The sequence below is a fragment of the Pholis gunnellus genome (genome assembly GCF_910591455.1).
Source record: "Pholis gunnellus genome assembly, chromosome: 2".
Taxonomy (NCBI): domain Eukaryota; kingdom Metazoa; phylum Chordata; class Actinopteri; order Perciformes; family Pholidae; genus Pholis; species Pholis gunnellus.
The window spans coordinates 6,764,333-6,779,217 of record NC_136536.1 but is presented as its reverse complement, the minus strand read 5'-3'; the positions used below and the strand labels follow the sequence as shown (position 1 = coordinate 6,779,217).

The 14,885-nt window shown below is 37.9% G+C and overlaps 1 protein-coding gene across 1 annotated transcript in view; it reads right to left on the bottom strand.

The window, feature by feature from the left end:
* The window catches only part of LOC306707967 (chitinase-3-like protein 1), a gene marked incomplete at both ends in the record, with an annotated part of 39,400 nt that overhangs the window by 1,391 nt on the left and 23,124 nt on the right, over positions 1 to 14,885 (bottom strand). The gene's annotated exons all lie outside the window — the stretch shown is intronic.

The window sequence follows — 14,885 nt, the reverse complement described above, 5'->3', positions numbered from 1 at the left end:
AAGTTTAGTTCAATGACACAGAATATGACTTGCCATTTTAAACTGCAACTTAAACCCCATGTTCATTCTGATTAATGTGCCTCATGACAATGTGTTTTATATTGTGTCATTTAAGTTATTCACCCAGCAAGACTGAGGCTGTTATAACCCTTGTAAAACTGCTCACAGAGCAAGCTTTGAATACACCATCGCAATGTATCTACATCTACAGATAACTGACAAAATGAAAAAGTCTTTAGTTTAACTAGCGAGTAAGTAAGAGAGAATGAGCAGGTATAGCAATATACAAAGTGAACTAAGAAATGAGTGCAGATGTGGTTTAATGAAATTAAAATAAAATGGATACTTACAAATATTCTGGTGAAAGAAGTAAAGGTCTCTCAACTCTGACTGATTGATGAGTGACATGTGTATGGCTGTGCTGTTAAATAGTTTACAGCAGGGTGTGGCACTTAACTAGGGAGGAGTGTGTGTAATTCTTTCAGTGTTGCAATGCCCAATAAAATCATCAGTATTCATGTGCACAATAGATTAATTCAGACCACTAAAAAACTGTTGATTTTGATAGAGTAACATAAGTATGTAGTTATAGTAAGAACAACAAAAGGACAGTGGTCAACAACACATAGGCCAGTTATTGTTTTTTAATATAATTTCACCACAGAAACACAATATGAGCGAATCAACATAGCAAAGCCTTGGTCATTTTTATGTTGTTGCCATTGTAAGCGTTGGAGCTGGCAACATCTAACTTCCATATATATATGGAAAAGTTTCAAAAGTAGTTATCACACATTATCACACATAAATACAATTGGAATCATTGGATCCACAAGGGTCTCCGCTTTCAAGACCTACCCAATTTATGCAATTCCAAGACTGTTAAGTTAAAAAATATTCATAAACGCCATTTTAGAATAGACGAAAATCACACATGTATAGGCTACTGCATGCAAATAAGCTCCATGTTTTTCACTGGAAGTCGCCCCAAACTGCATGGGATTAGCACAAAGTGGGCATGTCTGTAGAGGGGAGGTTTGTGGGTACCCATAGAACCCATTTTCATTCACATATCTTGAGGTGTGAGGTCAAAGGACGCCTGTGTATATGGCCATGCCAGTTTTTCCCTTGCCAAAATGTAGCCTATTTTGGGATCTTTATTTAGTTGCTACTACCTCTGAAAGACATTAAAGTTAGCCGAGGATACAGGCGTCCACAGTAAGTTGAAAACAAACACATTACACTGACATGAAGGTTACGTCCTATTAGATGTTTATACGTAAGCAAATAGTTGAAGACAAACTAACAATGCATGCACTGAACAAGGCTATAATTAGTTGGAAGGAGGGCATGTCTGACAATACAGCGATTAAAAGTCAACCAACAAGAACAAACCCGCACGAAAGGTTAACTTTAATAACAGAGTACACCACATCAACTTTTAATTGTTTTTCCATGGCAACTGTGTGGCTCAATGTATTGCAATCCAGTCAGTCCGTCGGTTGCAGTGCTCGAAGTGGACTGATACTTTCACATTTTACTCTTTGGTGTACTATGACTTTTTCTTGCAATGTGGAGAGCAACTGGACATGCGGCATTAGGAATTAGAAAGAGGGTGCTGTAATTTATCGATGCAATGTTTGTGTCCTTTTTCTAAAAGAATTAGTGAACTGTTCGTAATGACTCTTTTGTGAACAAATATAATTAATGAAACATAACTTAAAGGTTTCCTGAATTTTCTCTTTTGATTTACAGAATATGATTTTACAAGGAAAACATTTCCAGAATAATTAAATGTTCAGGCTTCATGAAGGCTGTGACATGTGTAACTTATAAAATACATTTTCAACTATATCAAGTTTTGTCTTTAAGCTGTTGAGGCATTATAGTAATACTAATGGTCCTAATGTGTACATCTGGATAGTTTTAAGTCAAAACCTTCACACCAAATAGGTCTTCAGTATAGAAATTCAGAATGTGTCTCTTTATTCTGCTGCATAATACATGAGCATCCTGACTGCGACACTGCTCGTAAAACGTGAATAAAGAGCTCACACGCCTCAGTTCTGCATACATTCCAGTCTGGCTGGTTGGTGTTGATTCACGCTGTAGGCATCCTATAATTAATAAAGAGCAATACAATAGGCTACAAATAACATAACAGAGGAAAACAGCTACAGTATTAGCATGATGGGTATTATACAATCATAGTATTTACCATAGAAGATGCATAGTCCAAATATAATAATATAACAAAACAAAAAATCACAATTGATTATGAATGGCACAGTATAACATGCTTAAAGAAGTAATACATTAATAAGAATGAGTAGCAAGAGATTGGTGATACCAGCCGATACACACTCCAACGTGAACAATGGGAGTACCGACACTTTGTTTCCACTCCAAGCACTGGTCTGCTGGTCGGTTCTCCATCGAGCAGTCGATTTGCAAAGGCATGCTGGTAGATCATGTACCATTAAAAAAACCCACATTCTTTTGTCATCTGATTTTTAACATTTCTGTCCCTTCTCCCTATATCTTGATTGACTTAAAGAGCGTTTTGTTTGCTGCTGATACATTAAGTTACCATAACCACTAAGTCGTTAAGTTTTAGTTAACAGAAAACCAGAATACAAAGCAAGCGAAAGGTAAAATCTAGTGAGCTCACCTCATTCAGTCCTAGCAACCTAGCTTACCAATCTAAGTTAATATGTAATGACAAAATAACTATATCAAAATGAGTGTGGGTACAAGTAAGATGCCGAAAACATATCCATACGGAATGGGAGGAATCCTTCTATTTCACGATGTCCTCTTCGAAGTGCGTTTGCCTGCCAAACTAGCATTGCTATTCCATAGAAAGTAAAACGTGGAGATGCAATTTGAACCTTTTTATAATAAGAACAGGGACTTCCCTGCCAAAAACAAGTATAGAAATAGAGCTGAAATGGCAGATAATTGGACAGTAGTAACATTTTTGACACAGCCAAATTCAAAAACAAAGGCAGCCATGGAAATCTCATTCCTGGTGAGTCATTATTAAACATAAGAAGTCCCTCCAAGATTAAAAACAAATGGTAAAAGAGGCTTTTGTTGTGGCAGAAGACTCGTTTCAGGATTTTTAAAACAAACCTTAAGTTGTTTGCATACTCACTACATCTAGAGCACGATTGATTTGATGAAGGTAAATTAATACATTGCAGATGTATTCTTATGGCGTGAATTTCGTTTGCTCCCAGGTCCGTTTCACACTGCCGGGGTTACAGCTGAAAGAATAAGGTTAAAATTTTGTCACACATGCCATAAGAATACATCTGCAACGTATTAATTTACCTGAATACACAAATGTAATTATTGACAAATCAATCGTGCTCTAGATGAAGCAGTGATATTATAAATCAGTTAATTTACACATTCACACAGTTCTGCGATTTCTTGCCAACTGTCTTTTTTTGCATGCGTCTATTTAAACTGTGTTACTTTTAGTCTGAATTATGACTTTAACTTCTTCCCAATTGTGTAATATTAATTTACAATCTACGCAGCGAGCTTTGATTGGTCAGGAGGCGGTGCTTCTATACGTGATGATCTCTTATCTCCAACATAACCTGCTCCGGTGCAGGTTAGGTGTTCCGCATAAGTAACCATGGCGAGCTATCCAGGTAAGAAGCGAAAACCCAGACTTAACCCTGAAGTTACCTCGCTAACTCCAAATTCTGCTTCATGGTACAGGCCTCAGGTCAGTCCACCCAAAAACAAACAATGACAAAATAAAAATAAAAACACAGGTATTCTCACTATCTTCTACTGGTCTGTAGTATTAAAGTTTGTTTTTATTTGTCCAAGTTACTAAGATAATACTCTCTTTCTGCAGTCACCCAATTACATTGTAATTTAATGAAATTTTGTTTTACATTTAAAAAATAAACAGTAATATGTATTCTTTTTAATCAACACTGCGTGTGTTTTGTGGATTATATGGAGTATAGAGGAAATTCCATTCAGTTTCACTATTATCTGAGAGGCAAACACATAGGTAAACAAAACAAAATTCTAATAATTTCAATACCAATTCATTAATCCACTAAGCAATTTGATTTTGGCCAAGTGCAAGCGAAGGAGCTGTTGGAGCTGATGATGTTGGGCTGATGATGCAACTGCTTGGGAACATCCCACTGGAGGTAAGCTGGTGGTTAAGCTCACCCTTGTAATAAAACATTTACTAGATCAGCATGCCTTACCTGCAGTTAGAGTGAACTTTCACATTTTGACACTATGTGGATAAGTAAAAACAGAAGCATTTGATTAATATGCAGTGTAAAAAATGCAAACAATTATTAAATAGACAAATCCTCACCCTGAGCTATTCTTATGAATAAATTGGTCTCACAAAATATTTTATTTCAAGTCAGAAAATCGCACAGCTTAATACACAAACTTGCTGCATCGTCTTTACAAAGTACGTCAGTTTCATATTCTGTAGTGTGTCCAGCAGTGCCACTAAGCACAATCTGTGGTTTTGGAACAAGTATTGGAACAATTATTTTTTACACATTTCACACTACTAATGTATTTTTTGCATATAATATTTAGCAAACAGCCACGGATGTTTTCAGCCCCCACCAAACATATTTAAGGGATATTCTCCATTCTCACCGAGATAAACATTTAAATTGTCCAATTAAGTGACCAGAATTGAGAGAAAAATGTACAATACAGCTATCAAATGCCAAAAGTATAGGTATAGAGTAGGAAGGACATGGTGGTGCTCAGCATCCACCCACACATACAGTATCCCTGTATGTGATATATGTATAGCAATATACATAGCAGAACAAGTTTGTTAAGATCAAAGTAAAAGGTATACTTACAAATGGTGAAAGAAGCATACACTCTCTCTCTGCTGTGACTGACGACTGACAGAAGTCTTGCTGCGATGCTTTAAATGAGTAGGGAGAGTGGTAATTATGTTCAATGTTCCAATTTTGCAATTATACACTAATGGCAAGAAAAGTGACCTTCAGCACACACTGTGGTGCCTTGTGTAAAGCGGTTGGGATGAGAGTCATTACTCAAGTCTGAGGTCATGGTTCCCTACCAGAAAACCTCGGATTGCGCTCTACGGGTTGAGATTGAGTCACTGCCCCAAGCATAGGTGGTTAAGGGTTATGGGATCTTGTTCACTGTTGTGAAATGGAGCAGGAGATGGATAGATGGTTTGTGTATCGTCAGCAGGGATGCGGGCGTTGTATCGTACCGTTGAGATAAAGAGGGAATTGAGCAAAAGCTCTCGATTTACCAGTCCATCTACGTTCGAACCCTTTCCTATATTCATGAGCTTTGGGTAAAGACCAAAAGAATGAGATTGCAGATACAAGTGCTTCCTCCGTAGGGTGGCTGGCTCCAGCCTTAGAGAAAGGGGTGAGAACTCAAACATCTGCAGAAAGCTTGGAGTAGAGCCGGTTGATCCTTTTCACGGCATGTCTAACTAAGAAGAGGCCCCAGGATAGACCCAGAACACATTGTTTATGACACATTCTGAACCTGCCATCTGAATGTCGCAGCACAAATTGAGACTCATCAGACCAGGCAACGTTTTTCCAATCTTCTACTGTCCAACTTTGGAGAGCCCGTGCCAATCGTAGCCTCAGTTTCCTGTTGTTAGCTGACAGGAGTGGCACCCGGTGTCGTCGTTGCTTTCAAGGTTTAATGTGTTATGCGTTCAGATATCCATTTCCCTTTTTTGACCATTCTTTATATACCCTAGAGATGGTTGTGCAGGAAAATCACAGGAGATCAGCAGTTTCTGAAATACTCAAACCAGCCTTTCTGGCACTAACAACTCTGATATGTTCAAAGTTGCTTTTCTTCCCCATTCTGATGATTGTTTTTGCACTTTGGCACATCGTCCTGACCATGTCTACATGGCTAAATGCATCGAGGTGTACCTAATGTATTAGTGCCTGCAACAGAGTTTTGAATGTGTTAATAACTGGGCTGGAAGAAGTTTGATAACTGCATTCTAGTAGAAATATGTTATTTCAGTCTATACATATTTACACTTTATCCCACTGGTCACAGTTGTGACTGATTGTGAATGATTGATTATTTCAAAGGGTTACTAATGACAACCTTTTTTTATCATATTATAATGTGACATTGCAAGCTGTCAATTGCTTTATTGCCTGCACAAAAGTCAATATTCATACTGAGTGACCAAAAATAAAGATACTCGCCTAATGTAAGATAGTAGCACTGCAATAAACAACAAACTACAGCTTTCAAGAAATACTTTTCCACATGGGTGGTATCAACAGATATATGTAAAACAACATTATGACATGATGTAAGGTACGTCACATTACACAAATTGTTGAGACAAAGTAACAATACATGGACAAAACAAGGCTTGTTTCCTTGTTGAAATGAGGAACAGCATGTAAGGCAAAGCTAATTACACAGTGATTAAAAATGTCCTAACAGGAACACACCCACTCAACGCCCAATTTACTAAGGAGCTGTGGGTGTGGGCTATTTGATTGGCAAAGTTGTAAAACATGTTTGGGTCAACAGGGTTGGCATAGTGACCATTGATATTTCCAATACAAGGGTTTTCAGGTTGTTCGGATAGGGTCGTGGTGGTTCTAGTGGGGATGGTTGTGGTAGTGGCAGTTGTGTGTGGCTTGAATACCATCTTTATTTGGCAGCCTCGCTCTCGGGGAGAGGAGATCCCTTCAGCCACCAGCATTACACTGTTCTTTCACTGGGTTGATATTTCTGTTATTGCCATTTACTGCTACACACACCCATACATGCACCTCAGGACTGACAACTGATACCTACCATTTGTATTGTTTCATTTATGTTTGTGTAAAAATGAAAATGATTTTCTTAGCAGCCAGCTGGTTTGTCTCCCTGGTTTGTTGCAGTCTCTGAGCCGGGCTGTGACAACAGAACAAGGCTAGTTTCCTTTTTGAAATGAGGAGCAGCCTGTAAAGCACATATAATTACACAGTAATTAAACATTCCCCAACAAGAACACACCCTCTTCAAACCCAATTTCCATGAGCGGCTGTGGGTGTGGGCTAGCTGATTGGCACAGTTGTAAAACATTCTTGGGTTAGCAGGGTTGGCACGAGGCTCATTGATCTTTCCAATTCAGCGGTTTTCAAGACATTCAGATAGGGTAGTGGTGGATGTTGTGGTAGTGGGAGTTGTGGTAGTTGTAGTGGGGTGTTTGTGGTGGTGGTAGTGGGAAATATTGTAGGATAATCAAAGCAACTGCAGTATTTTTTAAAGACCAAATTTGTTTTGCAGTGTTGGATGTAACCTTAAGGTTAGAGGTTAGATAACCAAGTTTTTAAGGAAGTCCAGTCTCATTACACTCAATTTAATTACATTATTTAGTATACAGCTCTGGCCACAGCAAACAATAACCTATAGGTTTACATGATCTGAGAGTTACATTCATTTATCCAGCTTACTCTAAATCTATGTCCGCTGCATTCAACTATATGGGGGAAATCAAAAACACCACATTTCAACACACAATCAATAACAACGGAGTTATCTTTCTGCCATGGCTGGTTTTCACCTGTAGTTCCTGGCCAGCTGCTAATAGACTCCTATGTATATTATATCATGACATGTAATGAAAGTCAAATTGGATTGAGATCTCTGTAGCGAACTCCATCCAAATACTTCTTCACATCAAAGAATGACGAGTCTAAAGCTTAGTTCATACTTGCCGCAGTGAAGCCGGTGCGATAATCATGTGCCAGAAAATGCAGGAAAATCTGCAAAACAACATAACATACGTAAAACATGGTAATATGGCTGAGTAGGTCAACAAAATAAAAAATCAGTGTTGTGGAAGTGTTGCTTTTAACAATGTAGCATTTCATTGGGCTACGTCAGTAATTCATAGATGTATTTATGCTGCCTTTGCGCAGCATGTTGCCTTATTAGTGGCACCTAACAAAGGCGATAACAGTGCACATTCTGACATCACAAGCCAACAACTGGGTTTACCCCGTCTACACATCAACACTGAAAACAGAGTTTTTGAAAATCTTCACACTGCCTGGAGTTTTACAAAAGTTAACATGCCGTTTAGGTGTGGACAAAAGCCCAAAACACATTGAAAAAGCTGGACAAGGCCTAAAATGAGCAGTTTTATCTCACAACACAATGCCACAGACGTTGCAAGTTTTGAGGGAGAGTACTGCTGGCATGCTGACTGTGTGAATGTCCACCAGAACTGTTGACCCTGGATTGAATGTTAATTTCACTACCATAAGCAGTTTCCAATGTCGTTTCTGAGAATTTGGCAATACATCCAACTGGCCTCACAACCACAGACCACATTAAACCATGTCAGTCCAGGACCTCCACATGCGACATCTTCCTCTGCAAGATTTTCTTATGCTAAGGTATTGTACCAACCTGTTTGCTACTCTGACAGCATTGCATTCACAGGATTAAAATGCCATACACTGAGGGCTCTACAGGAGTGTAGGTGGATCGCTGCTCCTAAGGTGACCAAAGAAATACACCAGGAACAAAAGTCGAGGGTGACGGTACTAACATACTGTCTGAAAAAACCAACCCAACTATGTCAAAAAGTTACTTTAACAATTCACTGCTTGCTTAATTTACAAGAATGATTATGTTCTGCAAAACCAGCTAAAGCTAACTTTTCTACTTGTCAACGGATGATGCATTTGCTTAAACAGTTACATAAATACTGTTGATGTCTTGACAAATTCTGTATATATTTAAATGACCATAGAATGGTCAAAAGGGGAATTGTGGAAGCAACATTTGGTACGGAGTTAGACTCCACAGTTAATTTCCACTGTCTTTTGGATGTCTTCAGATGCATTATTTTTCCACAAGCCTTATATGACTTGTTTTGCAGATGATTGGGCATAGAGGGCATAGACTTAACTCTCCCTTAATCTTTTTACCCCAAGCCCTATCTCTCTCAAATGTTTTTTATAAATATCATGGACAAAAAAAATCAGGAATTGCTGCTATAGACCATAAGGATTATATGCATATTTCTGGTCTCTTTTGAAAGGTGAGAAAAAAGAAAATTTCAGAATTTGTGATTACTTTGAGGGTAAACTTATTCCAGAGTAAATGGAGATGAAACAAAGAAAGAAAAAATATTTGATCCTTTAGTATATAATCTTAATTTCAAAGGCAATATCACCATTATAACCAAGATCTATGATTATTGATGCAACTGAATGTCTTCTACTAGGAGGCCGCTTTGAGCAGAATTTTAGGCCGAGTCAATATGGTGGCCTGTCTGTCTCTCCAAGTGGATCACTGTGACTCTCTGGTTGTTAATCATTGCTGCAGACATGTAAGTAACTAAATCTGCACATTTTCAAAGTAACATAGGCTTTTGATAAAATACTAGAATAAAAGCCTTTGTCATAGGCTTTGATAAAATACTAAAAATACGCAAAGTATGACTTAATATAACTACAGGGGTGGACCCACTACCGGGTCCGTTGGGGAAAGGTCCATACAAGAAAGACCCTTCTTTCACATGCACCAAATAAAGGAAAAATACAAGTCTGTAAGCTATAAGAGAAACATTCATTCCTTGGATATTATACAATTTACTAACATACAAAGTTTGGGGGAAATTACATGTTCATTTCAAGATGTTTCCATTTTTGACTGAATTGGATCAATTCTGTAGAATGGCCCAGTTGTTTCTCTGGCATGATCAGTCAAAAGGTTGCTTTTGACCTGTAGTTCCTGGTTACTTTGGTAATATACTTCCTGTAATCAAAACATATTTTTAAAACAACGTCATATGACGGGATATGACGTAAGTATGTCAAGTTAATTGTTAGTCATTGTCAAAGTAGTAATTCACAGAACAAAACTATAATCAGTCGTAATGAGAACAGGACCATTGTCATGTAAGTAATGTCTAATTACACATGAGTCACAAATTCATCACCAACAACACACCCACACTTCAATGCCAAAGTTATAAGTATATATATTATAAGTTATAAATAACCAAGCAAATAGCACACACACCTAATTGGGTTACCTACCACCTTGTTGTTACTATTCTCTGACAAACAGTACTGATACATGTATTTACAGTGGTCTTTGGTATTGGTCACTGCTATTCTACTGTATATTGACCAGTACAGCATTCTGATTGAGGCTGACTGAAAAATACTGCTTCATCAGCTGTTCCCTTTAGTGATTCTTCTTATAAACTGGTGTGATTTTACAGTGACTCAAAGAGCAACTATAGAAAATGTGCCAGATTTTAAAAGTAAGATACACTTCTACTTCATTTGTATTTTTAGCCATGCCAGCAGCTTGGTACAATGGATGGCAATGTTGGTCAGTAGGTTGGTCTGTCGGTTGGTCTACCCCTTTGATCCTGACTGCAACACAGTATCTGGAGTAATATCTACTAGATGCATATTCATGTCCCCTTGAGTTTGAATTGCAATAACTGGTGATCCCTGACATTTTTTATCTAGCTCCAACATTAGGTTATCAACCAATTTAATCCATCAACCATTTGCATTTTTTCAGATACTTTGGTGTGGGCCTGGTTTAATTTTCATCAGCCTCAGCTGTATTACTAATTAGCAATGATGTTTAGCATGCTTACATGCTAAACTAAATGCATGTTAGCATTGTCATTGGGAGAATGCATATGTGGCACAATAAGTCATGTGTAGTTCAGTAAGTACAATCATTTCTTGGGTGTAATGTAAGTTAAGAGAGTTTATTATGTTTCCTATGTGTTTATGAGGAGGAAGTATTCATTGTAGTTCAAATGTAGGGTACAGCATTATTTATCACCAGCTACATTTTTAGGCAGTAGATCCAGTGGATCGCCAGTAGGTGTCAGTGTTGCGACATGAGCAGTGTCTGTGACGGAGCGCAACAGGGAAGTCTCGCGAGAGGATGAGAATCTCTGTCTACAGGACAGAAGCAGAAAGCACTGTGGAGCGACTGTATACCTAAACGCATATTTTTGTATTTTGCAGGTAAGCTGGTGATGTTATTTAGACACCCCGGGCTAGTACAATGTTATACTGTATGGTGGTGGCACTGTGTTAGGTATTGTACATGTTTATCTGTAACAGGATTAACTGTGTAAGTTTCTCTAGCTAGCAGCTAATTTAGTGATTCTCAAACCTTTTCTGTCACGCCCCACTGTGGAGGAAGAAAAATGTTCATGCCCCACCGCCCTAACAAAATTGTCACAAAATGGTCCCATGTTGAATTTTTATTGAAATAACATTTTGTGACTCCTCCATCTGTGCTTTTTCAAATAATAGAATAAAGAAAATTGCAATCACTTTCAAGTAAACCAGATTGCTCCATCAGACAAAAACAAATAAAATGTGCAATCACTTTGTTAGAACAATGCAAATAAATTTCTATCTGTGCAAAAAAGAACTAATATTTGGCAAACAAATTGCTTATTGTGGCTGCTATTAACCTGTTTTGCACTGAATATCCTTTCAAGATAATAACAATAAAGTGCAACTTGTGAAATACAAAAGAAAACAAGTTCAAATATTTGGCAATAAAGAGTTTTACACTGCATATCTTTTCAAAACAACAATAACGTGAAAGCTGTGCAAAACAAAACAAAAGGAGTGCAGATATGTGAGCCATCAAGTTGTATCAGTATTACTGGCTGCAATGATCCTGCTTTCCACTACACATCTTTTTAAAACGGTGTTGCAGACTTGACACGGCCACTCTCAATTCATGCTCAATGTTGAGCTGCGATCTGTATTTTGTTTTGAGAGACGCAACAGCAGAAAAGCTGATCTCACAAAGGTAGGATGTGGCGAAGGGAAGCAGAATGCCCACAGCCCTCTGTCCGATGAGTGGATGCTCCCTCTCCACACCGAGCCAGAACTCACTCAGTGTTTGAGCTGTAAACCTCAGCCTCCGGGTAGAGTCGGACGTCATCTCGATAATGTCTCTTCATTTTGCACACTAAGCTACACATGTGAGTCGCCATGTATTTATGAATGGCTTAGTTTTACACTACCGTTCAAAAGTTTGGGGTCACTTAGAAATGTCCTTATTTCTCAAAGAAAAGCACTGTTTCTTTCAAATCAGAAATACACTCTATACATTGTTAATGTGGTTAATGACTATTCTAGGTGGAAACGTCTGGTTTTTAATGAAATATCTACATAGGTGTATAGAGGCCCATTTCCAGCAACTATCACTCCAGTGTTCTAATCACCTTAGAAGACTAATTGATGATTAGAAAACCCTTGTGCAAATATGTTAGCACAGCTGAAAACAGTTATGCTGGTGAGAGAAGCTATACAACTGGCCTTCCTTTGAGCTAGTTGAGTATCTGGAGCATCACATTTGTGGGTTCGATTATACTCTCAACATGGCCAGAAAAAGAGAACTTTCATGTGAAACTTGCCAGTCTATTCTTGTTCTTAGAAATGAAGGCTATTCCATGCGAGAAATTGCGAAGAAACTGAAAATTGACACGAAATTGTCTGGGTGACCCCAAACTTTTGAACGGTAGTGTATGTCCCTGTACTTTGTAACATGTGAAGTTCTCAATAAAGTTCTTGAAACAAAACAATTCTGCATTTCCCCCTGCGCCCCCTGTAATACCACTGCGCCCCACTAGAGGGGCGCGCCTCACAGTTTGAGAAATACTGAGCTAATGCAAGATTACCGACCGCCATGGTAGTAGTAGGAGCGCGGGGCGGAAGCTGTGGTAATGAGCCCCCGTGTGAGGGAGCCCCTGTCGCTCATATCGTCATTTCGTTTACGACTGTTAGTATTAAATGTGGTGTTATGCTGAGTAACATTTATGTTTATGGAAATATAAGACAAATGTAAGGCATATTACCCTCAAACAAGTTTTTGGAGGAGGTGTAATTGTTAATTTTGTGCATTTGCGATATTTTCAAACTGTAAATGGTGAATATGCGAGAGGATGAGAATATCTGTGTACAGGACAGAAGCAGAAAGCCCTGTGGAGTGACTGTATACTAAAACGCATATTTTAGTATTTTGCAGAACATTTTCATTAAATGTGTAGCACCAGATTGAGCCTGTGTGACATCATTCTGTGCACCGCTACACATACTGATGCTAGCATTAAACCCAAAGTGCCGCTGGCTGTAGACTCTTATAAGGATATTTTCTTTCATTTGTGCTGAACTATCGAATAGCATTTTCCTGTTACCAAAGGATGGCATCTTAGGTCTCATGCAACTTGTCTTTTATGGCATTCCGGTGAAGAGGCGCATAATAGGGGCAGAGGGAATGGAAAGGGAATCAAATAGCAACTGTTCCTGATTTATCTTTAAAGATAGCCATGGTGAAAGAAGCATTTACTCTCTACTATGACTGATGGTGACTGACAGATATCTGTCTGTGCTGTTTGGAATTGGGTTGACAGCTGTAAAATGCCATTCTACGAGGGACAAAACGAGGCGCAATCATCTTTAAACTGACACAATACATTGTCATTATCAATGTTACACTCAATCCAAACTTGAAATATACAATAACAGTACATAATACACTATTTTCACAATAGCCTATATATTACACTGACTCAGGCCTGGGTACTGTGTACTTCTCTTCAGACCTGCTGGTTGTGTGTGGTTTATCTTGTGTAACGGAACTGTTGTTAGATGGCCAGCATCTTCCTCTTGGTCCTGGGATCCTACTTGCACAAATTTCAGCATTGACCATGTATTAATTTAGAAATACAATGGAAATGAATTAGCATGTAAATGCAGAGTTAAATATGGGTTAAACTTGAGAACCTTATTTGTCACTGGCCCGTACATATATAAAACACAGCAAAACTGTAACAAATACTACAGGGATAGCTTAAAATTTTGATCAAAGTTATGCATATTATATCATGATATGTAATGAATGTTAAAATTTGAGAAATATATCTTCATCTGAATGCACTATTACATAATCAACAGCAACTGAGAAAACAGCACAAAGATAACACATTATGAATATGTTATAAAAAATAAACAATGACCATATAAATCACACCACTAGTTAGTTGTCATTTGCCGAAAAATCAAAAACAGATCAAAGGAACACTGTTGCACCATGGGTTTGCGGTTTACGCAGGCAAAATAAATCATTGTCTATACAGGATTCTGTTTCTCATGATTTATTTAACAAAACAAAACAAGCAGGCAAACAAAACAACAAAATACTGTTGCTGCCTCTCCTGCTCTGTTAAAAAACCCATAGCCCTACATGCTGGTCCTGTACCTGTCTACTCCTATATATAACTGCAGGTGCCCACATTGTTACCCAATTCATAAACAAACCAACAAACTAAGTATACTAAACAACAACAAATAATTACTGACTATCAAAAGAAAAAGCTATCTAAATATATATAAAAAATGTAATCTGAATAAGCAAACATCTCGAATGATTAAAATAACTGAATACTAACATAGAATAAATAGCTCCTACAAGTACCTTTAAGAAAGTTATTTATCTAAAGTTATATCTAAAAGAACGATATGATACATTTCCACAACAAAGGGTTTATTATCTATTTCTTCATTTGAACTCGGATATACTAAATCATCAAATTAATATATCCAATTGGTTTCCATCTGTAGCAGGTCTTTATCTGATTAACAATGTTATTGCTTCTGTTGAACAGAGACTATTTACAGTATCTTTTTAGTAGAAGTTTTCTGTGTGCCAGTATTGTTTTAGTTTGTCGGTCGAGCAAACTGAGTGAGCGGAAAACATTTTAAAACAACATAGTGCTGTTGACTGGTCTAAGAATGGCAGTATTCATAGCTTTTTGATTTACACATTTGCACTTCATT